Below are 23,373 nucleotides of genomic sequence, written 5' to 3'. Positions count from 1 at the left end.
TGGGTTGTAAGCATGGTCCCAGATGGACAGAACATCAGCCCCAGATGGGGGTTGCTGGGTGGATCCAGGTCAGTGCACATGCGGGAATCTGTTTCTCTATCTCCTTTCCTCTCATTTGGAAGAGAAGAAAAGAAAAGAAAAAAAAAACAAAGGAGAGTTTAAACAATTTATCTGAACCACATAAACAATCAGAAAGACATTACATAAGAAAAAATAATGTAATAATTTATGTAAGTACCTAACATGTGATGAGCATGCTTTTATGTGTAAAACAAAAACAGTTACATTGGTAGTATGTACACACACACACACACACACACACACACACTTTATAGGAATGCATTAAAGTGTTACTGGACAGGGGACCTGGTTCTTTGGGCCTGCCTAGGGCTAGCCAATAATGTGAGGGTTCTTGACTTCATGTAGGAAGAAAAAAAAATCACACCATGAGTCCAGGTGATTTTAATAGTACGTTTATTAAAGCTGGGGACAATGAAACAAGGAAGGGTAAGAAACAACAGAAGAGCCTACAGGGATGCTTTGTCTCTCTTTTAAAAAAAGAATTGGGCCTCTGTTGGGCTGTTTTGGCTCACTGGAAATGCAGAGGATAGAAAAAGCTACAGGAGAGCCTGGGTGGGCTGCTTTTGGTCTTTGGGAAGTCGGAGGAAAGGATATCTTGGAGACAGGTTCAGGGGGTTAGCCTAAGATGAGCTGATGCTGATGCTCACTGCTCCCTGGTTGCAAGTCTTTCATGGGGATCCTTAAAGTCTAGGAAATACAGGCCAGTTGGGGAGGGGAAAGGTATAGGAGTACTTTCTGAAGGGAGAGTGCGCTGGGTTCTTTGTTTTGAGGGTTTTTAAAGACTTGTTTAAGGGAGGATTTCAATAGAACATTCATCAGCTTTGTAGGTGATAGGCCAGTCCTAAGGAACAGCTTCATCAGCCATTGGGGGCTGTCACCCACCTGGACCTGGAGCCAAAACACAATTGAGGCCTAGATGTTATCTCTAAGGAAGTGACACTCTGCATCTGGCTGTAAATTGCTTGGCCAATTTGGTCAGTTATGTGTTTCAGTTTCCCCATTCTGCTTGCCAAGGCATATCCTTAGCTTCTTACTATCCTGCTTCAAAAGAATTCTCTAATGTAAAGTATTTAAAATTCAGAGAATACTTTTTCAAGATACAGAAAACAATTGTTAAGGTAAGATTGTTTAGGGGATCTGTATCTCAACACTGGCATGGCTATTACCAAAGGCTTAGGGGCTACGTGGATGGAGATCTCATGATTTCTTTGCCATCTTGAGCCAGACTTGGAAAGCTAGTCATTGCTTATCTGTTGCCCCTAGCCACTCAGACCACCAACTGTAGAGTAGAGCAGAGACCTGTGGACCAGGTTATTGGAGCCTTTCCTTCTCTTTCAGCTGCAACCTTATGTTATGTGTATGTCTCTCTCCATAGCCACTTCTGCTAGGTGCATCAGGGTCAGATTCAATTAGAATAAAAAACCAGATTTATGACTATGGGAAAAGAAGGATGGGTGACATAAAGGCAAGTAGGAAAGTGGGAATATTGCGAGTCAGCCTCCTATTGGCTTCCCACTGCATTTCCCTTTTCTGCTCAGCCAATAACTTGCTGCAAAAGACATAACAAGTCTGTTCAGTAATACGGATGTGAGCAAAAATGTGTTTATAAGGGACATTGATTTGTTGCATCATTGTTTATACTAGCGAACAATTGGGAATGGTTGTATATAGAACACACTATATAAGCCATTTAAAATGGTATTTTCAAATATTAAAAAAAATATTTATTGATTTTAGAGAAAGAAAAGAGAAAGAAAGTGATAAAGATGGGGGAGAGGAGCAGAAAGCATCAACTCATTGCTGCTTTCTGTATGTGCTTTGATTAGCAAAACCGTGACCTCGAACCAGTGACCCCAGCATTCCAGGTCAACATTATATTTGTTGTGCCACCACAGGTCAGGCCAAAGATTTTCTTTTTACTATTTTTTTTCCAGAGACAGAGTCAGAGAGAGGGATAGATAGGGACAGAGGACAGACAGACAGGAATGGAGAGAGATGAGAAACATCAATCATTAGTTTTTCGTTGCGACACCTTATGTTCATTGATTGCTTTCTCATATGTGCCCTGACCGTGGGCCTTCAGCAGGCTGAGTAACCCCTTGCTGGAGCCAGCGACCTTGGGTCCAAGCTGGTGAGCTTTTGCTCAAACCAGATGAGCCCGTGCTCAAGCTGGTGACCTCGGAGTCTCGAACCTGGGTCTTCTGCATCCCAGTCCGACGCTCTATCCACTGCGCCACCACCTGGTCAGGCCCAAAGATTTTTAATAAGCAAAAAATGCTTACAAGTTAAACATGTAAAAAAGTAAGACATCAAGTAATATTCTGATCATAGTTGACTATAATATGCATAAAAATATTATAAGGAAATATACTCAAACATTAATGGTTATTTTGGGATGGTGAAATCATGGGTAGTTTCTTCTTCATGTTGTACATTCTAAAATTTCTATAACTCAGATTTATAATTTTTATAATCAGAAAAAGAAAAGAGAAAAATTTTCTTACCACTGTCTTCAATCTCCAAATGCACATGCCAAGATGGAAAGAGTTATTTTTCTGAGAAGAAAATAAATATATGTGCATTATGAAAAGTTTTTCAATAGAAAAAAGAAGGAAAAATGAAGTGCCTTTTTTATTTTTTATTTTATTTTTTATTTTATTTTTTTTGATGAGAGGAGGGGAGATAGTGAGGCAGACTCCTGCATACGCCCTGACTGGGATCCACTGGGGAACCCCCCTCTAGGGCTGATGTTCAAGTACCAAGCTATTTTTAATGCCTAAGGCTGATGTGCTCCAATGGAAGCTATCTTCAGCACCTAGGGCCATGCTCTAACCTATCAAGCTGGCTGAGTGAGGGGAAGAGGGAGAGAAGCGGGGGAGGGAGGAGGAAGGAAGCAGATGGTCACTTCTCCTGTGTATCCTGATGGGGAATCAAACCTGTGACATCCATACGCCAGACTGACACTCTATCCACTGAGCCAACGTCAATGAAGTGTCTTAACATGTCTTTTAAATAAAACTTCCTTTTTCAGAAAGGCTTACTCCAAGTATCACTGTAGTTTCTGCTACCTAATAAAAGAGTTAAGGGTCAACTGCTGGATTAATTCAAGATATTTTAAAAATAAGTCTTTATAATTATATGACATCTTCATGCATGTTTTTTTGAAATGTAAAAGACCTGTTAAGTTTTCTGGTCCAACCCTGGGTTAAAAGTTCAACAGTAGGTCTTGACAGTATTCTTTAGTAGGCACATTTCTAGCATACCTGATACTGAGAAAGTCTAAGTGACTTCTGTGTGATACAGCTAGCTCTAGAAACCAGGAGTTAACCAGTCCTTTGCTCTATCAGTTATACTTTTATTTTTGACATTGTAAGGATAGTGGCTTTTTTTTTTTTTGGAAATGAGCAAACTGTTTTGGTGAAATAAAAAAAATGGGACTTGTATTTGAGAGTGCTTCTAAATTAAACAAAAAATTCTCTAATATTAAGCAAATATTTGGTGTAAAAATTCACTTAGATTAATTTGTTCCAAGCCTTCTTGCCCTCTTAAAAAATAGAATTATTTGACTTATAATTTCTGAATCAACAGGTACCTTTTCATTTCAGATGTTTATAAACATATCATAGAAATTTCTCTTTTTGTGGATTTTTGTAGTGGTATGATATTGGATTAACCAGACATACAATCCCTCTTTTATTTGATCTGCCACAGAAACAGAAGGAATTGGTTTGATTAAAACAGAAGTTTCTGGAAACACATGTGATTGTCTTTATGAGGAACTTAACAACATACTTTTTCAAGGAAAGAGAGATGGACAATACAAGACAATTCACTTTAAAAAATAAATCCTACTTTTTACAAATGTTCCTAGATTCCTCCTGAGTGGTACTTGGTGGGCCTCTTGGCATTAGTCATAGTTTGCTCTTTGTCAACTGCTGTCCAGTTAGAGCTTGTTTGGAAGCTTGTTTTACTCAGTGATGGTGACTCTGCCACCCCTAAGTAGCCAAGAGAACATACACTGTAACAGAGCATAGGGCTCTCCATGCGGGATGGTTTCAGCAAATGGGGAGCCCTTAGAGAACTTTTAAACTGGTTCTAGGTAAAAGCTTACATACTGGCATTAGCTTTCTCCCTACTCCTTGTCATTTTGCTGGAAGAACATTCAACAAGGAAATTGATTTTCAGTTGACTTAGGAAGGTGTAGGTTTAAATTAAAAAGTTTAAAGATGGAGCCCTGTACCTTTGTTTTGTTGTATCCATAGATCTTCTACATGGTGTAAGGTATTTACACCTGGTATTTCTCAGGTGCCACACCTAGTCTGTCTGAATGACCTCTAACTTTAAAAAAAAATGGGTAAGGTTGCTGTTTTGTTCTTGCTACTGCCACTCAATTGCAAATCTTTATTAAAAAAATTCATTTTTTTCTCAAAGATTTTCTTCACAGGGCCATGTGTTTGCCAGGTACTCAATAAATATTTTATTGATTATTATTTTCTAAATAAATATTCAACATTTAACATTCAACTATTGAAATTCCCTTGTGCTTAAAAAGAAAAGACATTTCTGCTAGAAGGATGCCTGCTTGAATACTAGGGACCAGCTCCCTTAGGTCAATGGGCATGATGTTATTAAACAGAAAGAGTTCACCCAGCTAGCACTAACAGAGCCAAACACTAAACACCAGGAATCGCAGTGGAGAAATACTGGCTATTTTATTATTAATGGCACCCCCCAGGACAATGGAAAGCTAATGCTCAAAAGACTAAATTCCCCAATCCAGGGTTTGGGGCAGATTTTTAATCTGTGCAGGGGGAACAGGTACGTGGAAGCACTGGTGAGTCAAGTTTTCAACTGGGGGACCTTGGAGCCTGTTCAATAATGGTAAAGGGCATCAGCACTGGATCTTCCTAGACAATGGACCCTCTGCTTCTGAAAAGTTTCCGCTGTTCAACTTCCAATTATTTCCCAGTTCTTTGGTTCTGTTTGTGTGCTTGTGAGTGGGAGCGGGCAAGACTTAGGTTCAGCGTTCTACTGGAGAACAGAGTTCTCTCCTGTGAGCATACTTTGGCTGCATGACTTGATTTTTTGGTCTTTTGTCTCTGAAAAGCAACTCAGTATCTCACTAAACAGGATAGGAGCATTTTGAACTGGTTCTGTGGTTACAATATATGTGTTTTGCTTCTACGCTTTAGTTTAAGTGGAATTTAATAACCACTAGACTATTAGACACATCACTTGTTTAATAGCCACCTAGAGAATCAGGAGCTTCCAATAACTGATGAGCAACCTGGAATTCTAGAATTGAGTCAAAAATTTAATTGAACATTCCTTGAACTAGGCTTCTGGGTTGGGTGGTGATAGAGGGTGGGAGTTAGCATTTACATATGATAATGGTTTAGCCTTAGTCCTTGTTCTTTGGGATGTTATATCTGTGGACTGGGATTCATTAGAGAAGATGTACAGTTTAAGGAATGCACACTTTTTACAACCACAAGAAATGTGTGCTGGGGATAGTTGGTAGTGGCTGTGAATGCCAGGCTCTTGAAGTGCTGGAACAATGAGGAGAAAAAGATGTGTGAATGAAGGGAGTAACAAGAAACAATGGAGAAAGGAATACTGGGTGACAGTAGGAAAGTATATATGGCCTCAGAGAAATAGGGCTCTTTTCAATAACATGTGCTGAGGTTGGTTGGGGATATCATGAGGTCAGTGCACACCCAACTCTGTGTACCACACTGTATAAGTCTGATGTTCATTAAAATGAACCTGAGCCAGGCCCTGGCTGGTTGGCTCAGCGGTAGAGCGAGCGTCGGCCTGGCGTGCGGGGGACCCGGGTTCGATTCCCGGTCAGGGCACATAGGAGAAGCGCCCATTTGCTTCTCCACCCCTCCTCCTTCCTCTCTGTCTCTCTCTTCCCCTCCCGCAGCTGAGGCTCCATTGGAGCAAAGATGGCCCGGGCGCTGGGGATGGCTCCTTGGCCTCTGTACCAGGCGCTAGAGTGGCTCTGGTCGCGGCAGAGCGAATGCCCCGGAGGGGCAGAGCATCGCCCCCTGGTGGGCAGAGCGCCACCCCTGGTGGGCGTGCCAGGTGGATCCCGGTCGGGCGCATGCGGGAGTCTGTCTGACTGTCTCTCCCCGTTTCCAGCTTCAGAAAAATACAAAAAACAAAACAAACAAACAAAAAACTTGCAAACAAAATGAACCTGGGCCATTAAATAGGTTATATTTCGTATTAAATAACTCCATTTACACAGACAAACAAATGTAAGAGGCACTGGCTGGTGGCTTAGTGGATAGAGTGCTGGCCTGGCCTTTGGACATCCTGGGTTTGATTTCTAGCCAGGGCACACAGAAGAAGCAACTGTCTGCTTCTCCCCTGTGCCCTCTCTACCTTCTCTTCGTCTTCCCATCCTGCAGCTGTTGGCTTGATTGGTTTCAGAGTGGCACATGGCACTAAGGATAGCTCTGTCGGAGTACATTAGCCTCAGGCACTAAAAATAGCTCGTACTCCAGCATCAGTTCCAGATGGGGTTTCTGGGTGGATCCTTGATGGGGTGCATGCAGGAATGTCTCACTCTCCTCTCTTCTCACCTGAAAAACAAAAAAACAAAGAACAACAACAACAAAATGAACTTTAATATCATACAGCAGTGTGTAAGTATTTAAAAGGTTAACTTTTTATCCAGAAGACCTCAATCTGCAAATACTTAACAAATTCAGATATCCTGGCAGGATACAAAAAGAAGCAAACAAACAAAAATGTGTGTGCCTTTGAGCCATTTACTTAACTAAGAAGGCCAGACTTGTACAAATGACAAGTTGACTCTTGTTACAAGGACAATATAGGCCAGTTGCTTGCAGACAGCAACTGTTAGTGGACTCCTGGGGATTGCTAGCTCCCTGGGGCCTTGGACAGTCAGGAAAAGTTTCCAGGTTCTTAAGCTGGCCTGGATAATTGGGCAGGATTTAGATTGGTCCAACATAATGCCAGATATGCAGAAAGATTGTCTTTTGCCCTCTGAAAAGTTGCAGTGTCTGACCTGCTCTCATAAACTCCTTCCTAAAACAGGCTTGTGCACTTAACGTAATAGATTGAACCATCAACTCCTTAAGGCACACCTGGTAGAGATAATTAGCTCAATCACATTGTGTTGCAATCATTACCCTTGGATTTCCCAAGGATGAGCATAATTCACCTCCCACATTAAAGTGAGTGTCTGCATGACCAAAAGTCAACTAAATAGAATTTCTGTCTCTGTCAATTTTATGCTGTGCTAGTTTTATTGCAAAATTGGTTATAATTTACCACCCAAATATCTGCACAGAAATGGTTAGTGCATGTTGTAGAAATATGTCTGATGGCAAAAGTTTCTCTTTCTCCTAAACAGCACTTTTTTCCGAAGGAGGACAAGGAGGAAATGAGCTGAAACTTTGATATGAGGAATTTAGAGTTGGTAATATCAATTGCTGTTTGTTCAGAAAGTACTTAATTCTGGTTTTGTACCTTATAAACGTATCAATGATGGATGCAGCACCTCCCTTCCAAGGTTTTACAGAGCTTACGTTGTGTTTTAAGCACACACTCTTTGCCTCTGATGTGCTACTGGATGTGAAGGAATAACCTGGTCGTCTGTATGCTATACTGCCAAAGTGGGATGGGAAAGAGCCACTTGCCTTTATTATAGTAGGTTACTAGCTAGGTGTGTGGAATGCTGAAATCTACTCACTGGTTGCTGTTTGAAAGGAAAAGATACAGGCCCTGATTGGTATCTCAATGGATCGAGTGTCAGCCTGGTGTAAGACATTTTGAGTTTGATTCCCAGTCAGGTCACACAGGAGAAGTGAGCATCTGTTTCTCCCCCCTTCCCCTTGTTTCCTTCTTCTCTTCTCACAGCCAGTGGCTAGATTGGTTTGAGCGTGGTCCTAGGTGCTAAAAATAGCTCGGTTCTTAGGCATTGGAGACAGACAGGGTTGCTCGTGGATACTGGTTGGGGGGCATACGAGAGTTGGTCTCACTATCTCCCCTCTCACCTAAAAAAAATTAATCAAAATATTTTTTAAAAAAAGGGGAAAATACAGATCTAACCACTTCTAGGAACAGTGCCAGGTGTCTATACTGAGGCAGCCCAACTCCAGAAGGCTATAAAAATATCCCCCAAGTAGTAGGTTCTGATTTCCCAATGAGCTGACCAATAAATCCAACTACCATTTAATTTAAAATGCTGGGAAGGAATGTTCATCCTCCATCACCTACCTGTTTTTGTGACTAGTTATTGATTACAGAGGAAGCTACTACTTAGCATTTCAATGTCTGGATTAGGAAACTCTCTTCTTCTTTTTCACAGCAAGCAAGAGATATAAATGGCCTATGTGGTTGCCTGATACTGCTACTTGGGTGTCAAGGTTTATTGGAGGCTAAAGTGATTGATGTCAAGCTCGCAAAGATGAACCTAGTTATTTTACTTGCCTCAGGACTTCCTGGCACCATCTGGAAGAGCATGTTTAGAAAGACTACCTCATCTCTCCCTTGTTCGGGCTATGAATTTTCTTATAGTCTGCCAGAATTTGATGGAAAATCTTCCTGCCCTGACTGTTGCTATGGGCAGGATACCACGGTAGCCTGGTATGTAAAGACAGTGCTAGAAGTTGAATCTTTCAGAATTTCAACTTGGAAAAAAAAAATTAAGAACAGTTTATGTAACAAGCGAAAATTTGAACAGAGTAGACCACTACTGTATATCAACCTAATCATTAAAGTCGTTATTAGGTACCCAAAGGAAGTAGTAGACAAAGTATTGTACTTGGAGTTACAAGTTCTGGGTTTGAATGCTGACTGTACTATGTGATCTCTGTGAGCTGAGCTCAAGCAGCTTATCTGGAGAATAGGTGTATTAACACCTACCTCATGGAGTTGTTATGAAGAATAAACGAGATCTTATGTGGGAACTTGCCTGGCACTTAGTGGCAGTCTCATAAATGTTATTTCAGGCTGATTTTGTTTAGGGACATAATGTCCTATGTTTCCTTAAGTAGGTACAAAAAGCACACATTTGCAGGGAGCTTAAAAGAGGAAAAAAATGGTGGTGGTGGTAGTGGGGGAGACTCAAACACACTGACTACAACTTTGATCATTAGGAATTTTTTCTTTCTAGAGGCCTGTATTAATGAATTATGTTTCTCTTGATGTGTTTTGCAGACTTTTAAAAAGGATTACAGGCATTTAATTTTTTTATTTATTGATGAAAGAAGGGGTGGGGAGAATAAGGGAGAGAGAGAGAGAAACATTGACTTGCTGTTCCACCCATCTATGCATTTATTGGTTTATTCCCAAATGTGCCCTGGTTTGGGATTGTATCAGCAACCTTTTCCCATTGGTATGATACTCTAATCAGCTAAGGCTTCAAAACTTAGAGATTTTATATATTTTTAAAATTTATTGATTTTAGAGAAGTTGGAGAGAGAACATTTTTGTTCCATTTATTCATGCATTCATTGGTTGATTCCTATATGTGCCCTGACCAGGGAATCAAACCTGTTACCTTTGCATATCAGAACAATGTTCTAACCAACTAAGCTACCTGGGAAGGGCCCAAAACTTACAGACAGTTTGATACAAAGGGAGAAAAGTAATGAATCTTGAATTCTTATCAGGGATCGACCAATTAATAAGTTATTTTATCTTTTTAGAACTTAGTTTTCTGTAATCTGAAAACATTTTGGACTACGTTAGCACAGTGATTCTTTGTTAACACCCTAACTTCATGGGCACAGTTGGCTTTTGAGTCTTTATTAATTGAGACTGAAAATTTTTATGTAGAGTGAAAAGTTATGAGAGAGACTGTTGAGCTCAAGGGTAGAGTAGCTTATCAAAGACGAAAAGTTCTTTTGCAAGGGAGTAGTAATCAGGAGGCCTGATTGATTGGGATGAATAATCAGAGCGCTTTTATTTGTGCTTTTGAGCCTTGTGAGCATGTGTTTGTTCAGTTTCAACACTTTTCAAAGACTGAAGCTGTTATTTGATTGTGTACATTACTAGCAGGATATGAATTATTAATTCTACTTCTACTTGATCGTGAAGACCACAAACTGGGGCCCTATTATTCGAGGGCCTAATGCATACCATTTTCTTCACCAAAATAGGTTTGTAAATTGTCATCAGAGCCCACCCTCTAACTAACACCTGTGTCTGCTGCTACCTGAGATTTCTTTAAGAAAAAATGGCTGGGAGACTAGAATCACATTGTATGAGAAAACGTTGAAAGAACTGGAACTTAATTAACAGCTTGGGGAATTGGAGTTTCGAGGTGCCATGCTTCTTGTCATTAAAAACATGAAGTTTTCTCAAGTCAAAGTAGATTTAATGGAGGAGAGCTATAGGGAGACATAGTTTTCTTAATCCAGGCAGTAACTTTGCAGCAATCTAAGCTGCCCAAAGAGGGAATAAGCTACCGCAAGCAAGTAGCAATATTTCCACCACCAGTCCTTATTCATAACCCTTGATGGAGTAAAAAATTAGTCTCTTTGAATGGAAGTTGGGCTTTATTTGTTGGAGCACACTTGTAGGGATTCAGTAGTCTGGTAATTCCTCTGCAATGCTGTGAACACTTCCAAGTTTCAGACCATGTGCCATTTGTAGCCTCAGCACCTAGCATATGGTCTAATTATTGAAGAAGCTCAGAAAATGTTTGTTGATAGAATAATTGATTGAAAATGTACTTGCAACTAACCAATAGATGTTTTGGTCCTTAGATCAAGTGTGTTAAATTGATTTCCATGTAACTACACTGTTCCCCTTTTCTTTCAAATGTTTCTATGTGTTTTAATCAAACTCAGCTATTAACAACATCTCTCTTTAGAGAATTAAACAGTTTCAGCAACAGAAGGACCTTCCATGATAATATAAAAAAGAAGAATAAACCCATGATTTTAATCTTGGATAAGCATTGTCAGAGACACATGCATGTAAGGTAGCCCCGAAATGACTACAAAGTCTGGAAATAATTTCACACATAACTGATGGAGAAAATGTTTATACAGAAAAAAAGAAAACAATTTAAAACTTATCTTATTTCCTTGTGAGACAAGAAGATGTACCATGTGATTGTCTCATGTATACCTTGTGAAAGAACTCTGAGCTAACTGTGGAGGTAACTATTTGCAGTTCCAAGCGTCAGAGACTCATGAACATGCACAATAAAAACAAAAGGTTGATACTTTTATCAGACCTATTATGTTCTCAAGGAGACACCCTAAAGAGAGGGAGGATGGATAGGCTGGGATGTGCCCCTCCTCAACAGAAATTTCATCATTTTACCCTTACATCACATGGTATGAATGGGTAATGGGTGTTTTTCTTGGTATTGTCAAAGAGTCCTGAGGTTTAACTCATTTGTGGGGTAAAATGTCTTTCCTACAAGATGTCACTATACAGGAGCTGGAAACCTGCCTCTCATTACTTTATTAGTTGACTCTATAATTATTAGTGTTTTAAATAAAGCACTTTGAATGAGTCTTTATAAAAATGGAGTGAAGATGACATTGAAGGACTAAGAAGGCTAAACTTAACAGGGAAATTCAGTCTCTTTCCCCAAATACCTCATAGGTATTTCAGTGACTTTAGAAACTATTGAGAAATGATAGACACTTTAAAATATTTGATTGGAAGCTTAAGAAGATACTGATAGCTCTCTGAAAGACCAGACGCTGAAAAATAGTTGGTAGTATTTAATTAAGTAATTAAAGATGCAAAATAAATTGTTGGTTCTTTTGGCTGGTGTCTTACGACTGTGGTTTATACGTAACCTGACCTGCTCCCCTGCTGCAAAGGTTTTCCTGACTAGATGCTTGTGTGGACACTGCCTGTTTACCTTCTTTTATTTCTCTATGAGGTATATAAAGTTCTTCATAAGGACTTCAAAGGCAATTCTCCGCAAGGATTCATATAGGCAGCTTGTGAGTGTAGTTTGTCAAACCAAGTATCTTCTTCTTTCCATGTCTTTTGGTGTGGGGTAGCTTGAGGGTGTCACCATAGGAACACTGCTTTTGAGCCCCTATGATCACCATTTAGTGTGTGTGGGGGAATCCAAGCATCCTGTTTGGACAGATTGTAAACTGTGACATTAGACCTTCCCGGTATACAGAATGGCTTTCATCACTCCGCCACCCCATTCAGCAAGGTTAAAGGTCTCAGGAAGGTATTTGACTTGTAGCTCAAACTTGCCCTCACTGCTGAGCAATGATGAGTCTTTGCTTGAACCACTTAGGAGGTTCCCATGGGAGCAGCATACCAGAGAGAAATAAAGGAGTACAAATGAGTTCATTACAGCATTTGAAATGAAGAGGGCACTAAGAGGAAAACAGAATGTACACTGAATGACTTGCCTGTGTGTGTCATGTGTGTATGTGTGTGTGTGTTTAAAAGTTCAGCTTAGGAAGTAAAATAATGTTTTTGTGTTGTTTTGTTCAGAGACAGTAGAGAGAAGCTTAAAAAAAGAAGCAATTTGTCTTAGATGAGAAGACCTTCAGAGGCAGGGACTAATGTCCCTCCCACCATTTCTGTCTTGACCCAGAATATAACATTTTAAGGAATGATACCATGGGCAGCCTTAATGACTTTTGAAATGGTAGTATATTTTTTGTGTTTTAAAAAATGTATGTTTAAAAATAATGTATGTTTGTGTGTATAGATACTCATTGTATGGCTATATACATTTTATTTGTTCATTTATTAATTGATGAACAATTTCACTTTTTTGTAGTACCAGGAATTTATCTTAAGGAAATAAACAATTAAGCACATAAATAAAAGTTGTAAAGACTACTCATTGTGACCTTATAAAAGTGAAAAACTGTAAGTAATTTGAATCTCCAACTTTAAAGCAATGGTTCAATTATGGTCCATCTATATGATGGAACACCATAGAGCTCTTAAAATGGTTTTATAAAAAAAATTAAATTATATAAGAAAATGTTGATAACTTATTAAGTGATAAAATAGTGCATAAAGTTTAATCCCATTTTAATAAAAATGTATTTAATATGCACAGACATCAAATAGGAATCATAAGTAACAGGATATAATAGTTCTTTAAAAATGGTGGGATTATGGAGAATATTTTCTTTTTTTTATCTATATTTTTTTAACTTTTCTAAAATTGTCCCATAATTATTTATTGAATGCATAGTATATTCAATATACAGACATTGTGTGGTTTGCATGTATTTTTAATAAGAAAATTTAAACTTATTATTATTAAGAACAATCCAGCCTGACCTGTGGTGGTGCAGTGGATAAAGTGTTGACCTGGAATGCTGAGGTCACCAGTTCAAAACCCTGGGCTTGCCCAGTCAAGGCACATATGACAAGCAAGCAATGAACAACTAAAGTGAAACAACTAGTTATTGTACACTCTCACCCCCATAAAGTCAATAAACAAAATCATTTAATAAAACTCCAGAAGGGAGAATGGAGAGTTATGTACTGTGTCCGTGCACGTACACATACACCAACTTCCGGAGATGTGACAGGATCTAGCTCCAGGGTGTTGTGTTTTAACTCCAACTAGATTAAGATGTACTCATAATGAAAAATTTATCAGATAAGAAGGACACTGAGTCACATTTTTGGAGTGCTTCTGTGTATCTCTGCTGTCTCCATGGAATGCCTAGCTATTCTTTTCCTACAGGAAGTGATTGGAAGGGAAATGCAGCATTTATTTCAGCTTAGGTGGCCTGACATTTCGACATTTCCTTAACATTAGAATGTTTGAGAGTAAACAACTTGGCTTTTACTGAAAAAATTAATTATGTTGCCACTTTCATATAGTAATGGACCTTTGCAAGAAGACAAAGCTATCATGTGGGGAAAAATGAGATGGTTAACAGGAGGAGAGTAAGATAAAGGTTTTGAGTCTGGAGAAAAGGACCTCATCAAGCATTGATTATCAGCATGATGTACATTCTTTCAGAAAGTGTTACTACATTCCATATTATTGTGTGTAGAGGAAATTTAAACTTATGTTCCATTTACATCCTTAAATGAGATATATGTTAGTTTTAGGCTGCAGTGTTGTTTAGTTGCTCTAACTGGTAGCATCAAGCCAGTCTCAGAGTCAGGCTTGTTTTTTTGTTTACATAGAACCATTTTGATGGCCTTTTCAGAGATGAAGTCAATTTGGTCCAACAGGAATATGTTTATAATAGCCCTCCTGCCATGGTTTCACTTTTCAGAGATTGTTATTCATGGTCAACCATTGTCTTGAAATATTAAACAGAAAATCCTAGAAATAAACAAATCATGCTTTAAATTGTATGCCATTTTGAGTGTGATGAAATGTTAAGCCATCCTGTTGGCCCAGCCTGGGGCAGGAATCATCCCTTTTTCAAGGGTATTAAAGTTGTATATGCTACTTGCCTATTAGTAGATGTTTTGGTTATCAGATCGGTTATTAGAGACAGACAGACAGACAGACTACATTTACCTAACTTTTTATTATAGTAAATTATAATTTATTTACTTTATTATTGGTTATTGTTTTAAATTTCTTATTGTACTTATTTATAAATTAAATTTTATTATAAGTATGTATGCATAGGAAAAGAACATAGTATATGTAGAATTTGGCATTATCTGTAGTTTCAGGCATCTTTTTTGGGAGTATTAGAATATACCCCTCACAGATAATAAAAGACTAGTATAGTCCCTCTGGGTCTGGGACATACTTGAGTTACATTAATGGGCATAATATAGTGTAGGGTGGAGGTCAAGGTTTCTGAGTCTGAAGGCAAACCAATTTCAGTTCTAATCTCTGATTTAATTGAGGCTCTCTGACCCTCAATTTTCTTATACATTTAATGGGATGATAGTATCTATCTCACAAAGTTGATGCACAGATTAAACGAAGTAACCCTTGCAATGCACTCAGCATATTGTCTGGTACATTTTAAGAAGTCAATAAACTTTTTTGCTTTTAATAAGCATGCAAGCGAATTTAAAGAAAAAGAAGAGTATTCTTGTTATTTTCCTTTTTTTCTCTCTTAATACACTTTTAAATTTCCTATCCCTTACTTTCTGCCTAAAATGGAATTTTAGAAATGCTAAAACCTCAAGTTTAAATGAAGGCTTTAAGAGTATTTCAAAACACAATGTTAAAATACTGACATAGGGACTTATTGACAGTTAACAAAACAAACTGCACCAAGATGCTGAGCATGCATACTCAACCAAGCCAGTGCTCAGCAATCACGAAACCTTACTGTCTACTTATAGTCATCTAATTTCATCTAGTTTTTATTATTTTTCTCAGCCTGTGGCCTTTCTTAATTATAAACACATATCTTAATAGATTTGACCACTTAAAATATAAGGATTTTGTGGGGTTCTTGCCAGAATACCAATCAATTAATACACTCTAATCCACTTGTAATGTTCTGCTTTTAATCTATTGGGGGCTCAAACGAAAAGTTTCAAAACTTATCAGGACTTCAGATAAAGCAAAACTATTCAGCTCTGAATGTGGCCTTGGGTCAAAGGGAGAAGGGGCACCATTTTTACTGCTAAGATAACTTTCTTTTGATTATATTCTGATGGTTCTTTACCTTCTAGACACTTACGGATATTCTACAAGGGAAATCTAAATAATATTTTTCAGTAAAATTTGTAACCCTATAACATATGGGAGGAATGTTTTTTTGTTTGTTTATTTACTCATTAAAAGGAACTACTCAGGAAATGCCATTTAATGACTCCTGTAAGGCACATAACCCAATGCTGCAGTGAATGGTTACCTTTGCTCAGGTATTGCCAGAATCATCAGAAAGTACTTTCCCAAAGTGGTAGATAGGTGATGTAGAGTCAAGTGTTTTGAGGAGGAGGAATCTTTGAAATGAAGTCAAATGACATATTTGCAAAAGCAAAATATTTAGTAATGTGATAATGTCATCTTGATCGTCAAAAGATAAATGCTTCTATCCAAAATGTCTGGTTAATACTTAATAATAGACTAATGCACAATAGTCAGAAAGGCAGGCTAATGTTTTGAGAGTGAATTGAAAACATCAGAAAGCATTCACTTTAGATGTGAATGAAATTTTGACTTTAGGATTTGTGCCTTTCCTAATTTGACACGATCAATGAACAGTTAATCTCTAATATACATTCAGATAAATTTTCTTAGATTATGGTTTATGTTGAACATTGATTGGGCTTTCAAGTGATTGCCAGATGCTAGCTTTGGCATTTGTATGTTTATGTACAAATGACACAGTTTTCATTCTGGAAGCTTCCTGTCCATTAATGTGTGTGGGGTTCTCTTTACAGATCAACAATTACACCACCATAGCTGGGGCTTTGCAGTCAGAACAACAGCATGTATTGCCTGTGTGATTTGGGGCAAGTTGCTTGATTTCCATGTCTAAGTTACCAGTAAACCATTTTAAAGTGCTGCTATAAGGATTACATAAGAGAATACATAAAAAATACCCAGTATAGTGCCTGTACATCAAAGAAATTAATAAATTAATATGACCATTTAAAGTTGGGCTTAGCTTTGGTGATTGGCTAAGGAGACATTCAACAAGTGAGCTGGCTATGTCTTTTTCTTGCAATTTGTTAAATCTCTTGAAGGCCCAAGGTCTTGTTGCAGTCCGGAGGAATGAGACTCTGGGAAGTGAATATCACTTTCTTACAGAAAACTTAGAGGCAATCATAACAGAGAATTCCTTACTCATCAAAATGAAAACTTCCTAAGGGAATTGGTAATTGCAGTTAGAAGCTATATGTTTCTTTTTTAAATTTATTTTTCAATTATATTTGACATACAATATTATGTTAGTTTGAAGGATACAATACAGTGATTAGACTTTTATATACCTCAAGAGGTGATCATCCTGAGAAGTCTAGTAATCATCTGGTACCAGGCTGTATATTTCTATTGCTAGTGAAACTTTGATATTTGGTGCCTCACCTCTTTCTCTCTCTCTTCCTCTCCTTCTCCCTCTCCTTCTCCCTCCTCCTCCCTTTCTTCTTCTCCCTCCCTCCTTCTCTCATTCCCTTCCTCCCTTCCTCCCTTCCTCCCTTCCTCCCAGAATATAGTCCTTTAGATAAGCACTCCTGGAAACTTTGAATCTGGTATTTCAATGAGCTCAGCTTAATAAACTTCATTTATGAACCATCACTACAGTAATAAAGCTTCACTAATCACTCTTGAAAGCCACAGGTTAATTATTGCATAAGGGTTGTATAATGTACTTTCAGGAACTAAATAATTGAAAAATTTAAAAGACTATTTAACATATTTTTGACACAGAGCCAGAAAATAAAAGACAGCCTTACTTTAATCATTCAGCAGTGATTTAACAACTTATGCAATACATATCTAAAACAGTATATTATAGTCACAGTGTTGAAGAACAACATTTTCTCCAGATCAATGAAATTCAGTAATGTAAGCTAACATAAAATATAAATAAGGGAGATGTGGGGTACTGGGGAAAGAATATCAGTAATGAGTACCTTACCTATGGATTTGATAGTGTGAGAATTTGAGTTTCTAGATTCTAGAGCACATCCCAATCTTTTTTGTTGTTGTTGTTGTTGTTTTTTTACAGAGACAGAGAGAGGGATAGACAGGGACAGACAGACAGGAACGGAGAGAGATGAGAAGCATCAATCATTAGTTTTTCATTGTACGTTGCAACACCTTAGTTGTTCATTGATTACTTTCTCATATGTGCCTTGACTGTAGGCCTTCAGCAGACCGAGTAACCCCTTGCTGGAGCCAGCAACCTTGGGTTCAAGCTGGTGGGCTTTTGCTCAAACCAGATGAGCCTGCGCTCAAACTGGCAACCTCGGGGTCTCAAACCTGGATCCTCTGCATCCCAGTCCGATGCTCTATTCACTGCGCCACCGCCTGGTCAGGCCTCAATCTGCTTTTAATTACCATCTCTTTTGTGCTCTTGTCCTTGCACTTAAATTCCTTATATTCAGTAAAACTGGACTTTAAATTTCCCTATATTAACACTATATCTTTACAGTACATATGTATTTAGTATATATTGCATATAAAATTGTATTAAAAGACAGGATGGCAATAAAGATCACTTTGTACTAGCACCTCATTTAAATAAATGCTTACCACAAAATCTGTAGAGTTTGGACTTGACCATGCTAGGCTGGGTATTGTAAACACTCACAGAAATGAAGTGAAAAAAAAGAAATGAAGGGACAGGAAAGATTGTACAAAAAGGGCTATTTTGCTGATTCCAGTGCATTGGTGTTTCTAAATATATAAATATACTGCTCACAAAAATTAAGGGATAATTAAAAATGAATATGAAGTGACAAAATATCCCCTAATTTTTGTGAGCAGTATACCTCTATAACCTTCTGTTGTAATTTTTTTTTGACAGAGAAGACAGAGAGTGTCAGAGAGAGGGATGGATAGGGACAGACAGACAGGAAGGGAGAGAGATAAGAAGCATCAGTTCTTTCTTGGGGCACCTTAGTTGTTCATTGACTGCTTTCTCATATGTGCCTTGACCTGGGGCAGGTCTACATCAGCGTGAGTTACTCCTTGCTCAAGCCAGCTACCTTCGACTTCATGCCAGTGACCTTTGGGTGCAAGCAAGCAACCATGGGGTCATGTTTATGATCCCACACTCAAGCCAGTGACCCTGTGCTCAAGCCAGATGAGCCTGCACGCAAGCTGGAGACATTGGGATTTTGAACCTGGGTCCTCTGCATCCCAGTTCAATGCTCTATCCACTGCACCATGGTCTGGTCAGGCCTTTCTGTGGTAATTTTATTGGAAAACAATACAAGTAGAATCTAGAAATACTGAAAGGCCTAGAATAAAGGCCAAATCACAATAAAGATATTCTTAACCTTCTACGTGATTTAAGATTTGTTTAAAACGTGATCAAGGAAGGGCTTTGCATATATATTTATTCATATATATGTATATGTAGACATATATGTATAAATTTAGGGTAGCAGACTGTGAAGGCATTTGAGGCTAATTTCAGAATGCATATTTAAGTTAATGATTGCTCAGTTTGAGACATTTTGCTCGACCTCGGGGCTTGTTTTAACAAAAGATGTATATGATTCAAAGCTTGAGAAAGAAAAGCAGGAGCAGCTGTGGGCAAATCTGTTTGGAGTTCTTGACTTGCTGGGTATCAGATTGGAAATGAGGCTCTCAAGGGATTAAACAGCCCATCCTCTACCATGCCTCCTGCCTCTAAGTAGGATATCTCTCCATTTTGACCCTGTTCTGTGCACTGTTCTCTTCCTGTTTCCAAATTTGCCCAAGGTCACATGATGGGTTAATGGCACAGGCAGATAGTAAATCCTCTCTTAACAAAGACTTAGTCTGTAATTTTGCTCATTCTTAGGGGCAATGTTGGAGGGCACAATTCAGGTTCTTAGTAAATACTTGTCCACTGGTACCCCAAGGGCAGCTCCTTTTGTTAAATTAATTGGCAACTAAGCCACAAAAAGCTGTTTAAAATAGCTAATATCCATTTAAATGGAAATCAAGCAAAATTATTTGTCTTTCATTCTAGTGAAAAAAGATATTACATTGAAACAGTTGTTTCTAAAGAGCACATACAAGAGATCCAGTGTTTTTCAGGAGCCAAAGCAGGCAAATCCAAGCAGGAATTGAGGACTATTTTGCTAAGAAGCAGCTACAATTTTAGTCAAGGTCCAGATTTAAATGGTTGTTACCCAGGTCAAGCTAGAGATTAGGAAAGGTGGCAGATGAAATCAACTCGGGGTCTGGCAGCAGTTACAAAAGGAAGCAGGTCAATGGGTTGTGTTTGTAGAGAAAAGAGAATGGAATCGTGGTGGGGGAGGGAAAGACCTTCATTTTGAAGCCTTGGCCCCCAGACTAAAGGAGCCTAGAGTGCTTTAAGGACTCACACATAATTGGCCATACATTCCACAGGAAGAAACCCTGCCTCTGGCGGGTGGGGAGAGTGGAGGGAGGGCCTTCTGGCATACTGTGAAGAGTTTTGTAAGGCATCCCCAGATTTTCCAGCATAGTTTCAGACTTTATATTGAAAACTAGCAGATTTTAGAAGCCTCAGCTAACAAACTAGGGAAGAAGATTTTTTTTTTTTTTTTTTTTACTATCACATCAGTAAACAGTAGCATTTGGAATTTATACAGTCTGGGTTTTATGGAGCTGGTGATCTTGCCCTTTGACGTAAATGTTTTTCTTTTTTTTAATTTAAATTTATTGATTTTAGAGAGGAGAGGGGACATCAATTGGTTCATGTGTGTGCCCTGATCAAGGGATCGAACTAATGACCTTTGTATATTGGGAGAATGCTGTAACCCAGTGTTTTTCAACCACTGTGCTGCAAGACATGGTCAGGTGTGCCGTGGGGAAATTAAACATGGCTCCCCAAACTATGGCCCGTGTGCCAGATACGGCCCGCGGAGGCTATTTATCCGGCCTGCTGCCAGCTGCCTCCATCCGAACATAAACATTCCCCTCACAATCCCTCCAGCTATCAGCGACAGGAAGAGTGGAGGCACAGGGAATGCTCACTGACCAATCACCTTCTAGGATTCATCCCGACCACTAGTGATGAACCAATAGTAGGCCGCCTCTCATCCACACCCAGGAAGGTCTCCCTCGGGCTGCCGTGCACTTGTCATTGTGTGGCCGTGGCGAGTAGTTGAAGCTGCTACTCCTCCCCATGGTCCTGATTTCTAATCCTGGTCAGGACTGGAGGTAAATGTTGCCACCACTAGATGAAGCCTCAGCCTCAGCTGGTTATGTCTATCCTGATGGTGTATATAGATATTTGACCTTTTTCTTTTTAAAAGAGGCCCCCGCAGAGGGTGATGTACAATGCATCACAATGCATCACAATGTTATCTAACTTTAAAGCTAAAGTTTGCTGATCTTCCTTTGGACAGTTTTTGGTTATCTGTTGCCAAGGAGTTCCCCGTTCTGGCCAACAAAGCTATTTTGACATTGCTTCCGTTTTCAACCACATATCTATGTGAACTGAGCTTCTCTAGCTTGACTGCAATAAAAACTAAAAACAGAGAGAGACTGAGAACTGTTGAGGAAGAGCTTCGTGTGTGTCTTTCTACCATTCCTGCCAGGATATCCCTTTTGTGTTCATCAAAACAGGCCCAGGTTTCACACTAAGTGAGTATAAATACATTTAGAAACTATATTATTAACTATATGTATAATATGTACTGTTTTAGAGTGTCATTTTGGTAGGTGGTGTGCCCCAGGATTTTTTAAATGTAAAAAATGTGCCGCGGCTCAAAAAAGGTTGAAAATCACTGCTCTAACCAACTGAGCTATCTGGCCAGGGCTGACGTAAATATTTTGTGCTGCTTTATGTTAGCAGCAAACATTGTCACTGACCTTAGAGGGAAGAAAAAAATAAGTTAGGTCTTTAATTTACCCTTTGAGGATCGAGGTAACAGTGAAAAATAGAAAGTACAGTTTCACTAGCCCAGAGACCTTGGGTGTAGTTCACCCTCATGAATCATACATGATAATCAACATGAAAATAATCAGTTAAGTAGTTTTCATTAGTATTCAATTAATAGGTGATTTGGTTGTAAATGTATTGGCTAATTTATTAACACTTAGGTAAATTAAATTAAACAGAAATTATTAAATTAAAAAAAATGCTATATGTATTAATTTAACTTTATACATTAAAATCTGTTTACTATCTTCCTCCACCTCCTTCCTCTATCTCTTTTAAATGGAACACAGTACACAGACAATTAGAACATGCAGGATAGATTGTTTTTCTCATTTAAAATATCTTTTTTCTCTGGAAATTGGTCTTCCATTGGAGCATGTCTGTCTTGTGTCTCCAGATGAATGTTAGCAACAAATGGTGCATGTGCACATAATACTGATGGGGATTGTTGGTGTACAGTGAGAACAGCCTTTGCAATACTGTGAGGGATTCAGGAAGGTATTTGAGAATTTGAAGGGGCTTAAGGGTTGATTCCACTGCTGATATTGAGTTCCAGCATGACTAAATGATTAACAAACTTATCCTTCTTGAAATATCTCAGGGCAGAGAGGTTCTCAAATGATTGCAAATTGGTTAATGACTTTAAGAAGCATGTTTCTTGTAAAAAAGTAATTTTTTGGGTTTTCCTAAACAACTGGGTATGTTTATAATACATCAATATAGATAGAATCAATATACTGAACTGGAAAGCTGATGATGCTTTTTATGGAGTAAATCTCAGAATGAGCTCTAAAATTCAGGGTGATACTTCAAATACTAGTACCTCAATTTATTTTAAAACTTTCTTTTTCTATGTTTGTTTTATTGATTTGAGAGAGAGAGAGAGCAAGGGAGAGAGAGAGAAAGACAAGGACATCAATCTGTTTTTGTATGTGCCCTGACCTGGGATTGAACCAGTAACCTCTGCTCTTCTGGATGATGCTCTAACAAACAGAGCTATCCAGCCAAGGCCTCAATTTATTTTAAATAACTTCATTTCAACATTAATGTCAGTGATTATAAAAGTTGCAACAAATTCCTGTTGTAACACTTTGGGTTGTTTTCATTGTCTTTCTGACTTTTTATCATTTTGGATGCATCTCATTCACAATTTCCTGGAAAAACAACCAGTTCTTTCCCACAGGGAATCACATTATATAATTTTTTCTTGTTAATAACAATTGAATTAACAAAGCTAAACAGGTAAGCAAGGCAAATGTCAATGTTCATTGGTTATTGCTCTTTTAAAAATCAGTATTCAAATGAAGGAGGTTGTTATTGTTGTAATCTGTTCAGTGTATGTAGCTGAAAGCAATAAGATGCAGCCTGTAAGCCTTTGATCTTTACTGTGGAAGAGTGGGAATGAATGCGTGACCCAGTATAGTTGGGGACTTGCCAGGGTAGGTTTCCATTTCTAAGAAACTGGCTGTAGTTGCAGAGTTAACATCAGTATTTTGTTTTCAACTCATATTAATAGTTTGTTGAAAGTTCAAGTGAATGTTGTTGAGGTTGAGTGAGTGAAAAATTAATTAATAGTGTCAGTTAAGTATATGAGGAGATCATTCACTGCTAACTTCCATCAAGATATCTAATTTCTCCTAGTGGACCTGACCTGATTTTCTGTCATATGAAGGTCAGGTTACCATTCACTTCTGAGTCAGCTACTGTGCTCATGAAAGTTGTGTTTATTTTCTTTCTCTGAGATATGTGTCCATAAACATTGGGATACAACCATCAATGGATTTCTGTATCCTTTTACAGTACTTTCTCTTAGTAAACTTGTTCTGTT

The 23,373-nt window shown here is 38.5% G+C and overlaps 1 protein-coding gene across 1 annotated transcript in view; it reads left to right on the top strand.

The window, feature by feature from the left end:
- Window positions 1–23,373, top strand: part of GPC3 (glypican 3) — a 632,751-nt gene that overhangs the window by 98,752 nt on the left and 510,626 nt on the right. The gene's annotated exons all lie outside the window — the stretch shown is intronic.

Source organism: Saccopteryx leptura, chromosome X (genome assembly GCF_036850995.1).
Source record: "Saccopteryx leptura isolate mSacLep1 chromosome X, mSacLep1_pri_phased_curated, whole genome shotgun sequence".
In the NCBI taxonomy this organism is placed as follows: Eukaryota; Metazoa; Chordata; class Mammalia; order Chiroptera; family Emballonuridae; genus Saccopteryx; species Saccopteryx leptura.
Note: the sequence above shows the minus strand (reverse complement) of the source record. Positions and strands in the feature narration are given on the sequence as shown.